The sequence below is a fragment of the Gracilinanus agilis genome, chromosome 4, assembly GCF_016433145.1.
Source record: "Gracilinanus agilis isolate LMUSP501 chromosome 4, AgileGrace, whole genome shotgun sequence".
NCBI lineage: Eukaryota > Metazoa > Chordata > Mammalia > Didelphimorphia > Didelphidae > Gracilinanus > Gracilinanus agilis.
The window spans coordinates 212,211,764-212,212,567 of NC_058133.1; positions in this window are offsets into that span (position 1 = coordinate 212,211,764).

An 804-nucleotide genomic window follows, 5' to 3' on the forward strand; every position below is an offset into this window, starting at 1 on the left:
GCATGTGGACACCATGCAGGGGTCTGATTTCTCTGAGTAGATTTATGGTTGGCAGGAGGGAGTTAAAAGTACTGGTCTGAGCTGTTCATATTTCCAGGGCCATGGCAGCTGATAAGCACTGGCACCAGACTAGCCTGGCCGGACTTATGTCTGAACATATGCTTCTGAGGTCCCAGCTGTCTCTAATAGCTAGGGAAAGCTATGGAGGGAAAAATAGTATGATCACAATGTGTGAACTTGAACATACTTTTGGCCCTCCTTGGCTTCTATTTCACTATCTATAAAAAAAGAGGAAAGGGATGTCTCCCTCCCTTTAATTCAATCCTTGCTTCCTGTTCAACCCACTGTCAAACAGGAGATGGGGTCTAGAGACAACAGAACTCTCAGCAAAGAGGCAAGAGACCTTCCTTCTGGCAGAAGGCACTTTTCACCTTTCTCTAATCTTACCTTTCTGTTCTCTAATTTTGTCATTCCCATTGACCAAGGAGCTAAGGGTGGCCAGAAAATCTGCTTCTCTGAAAGTCTAGTTAGAATTTTGTTTTATTTTTGCAGAATTTAAAACTTAAAAGAGACTCTAGAGATCATCAAATACAAAGAGGATAAAATTGAGATCTAGAGAGGAAGTGATTTGTCCAAGGTGGCACAGGAAGTAAATAACAGAGTCAGAATTAGAACTCAGGTCTATTGACTCCAAGTCCAGTTGATTTTCCTCCTACACCACACACTGCTCATATGGGATGGGATGGGGAAGTCTAAATGAATGCTACTGGATAGGGATAGACATGATGACTTCTCAAGATCATT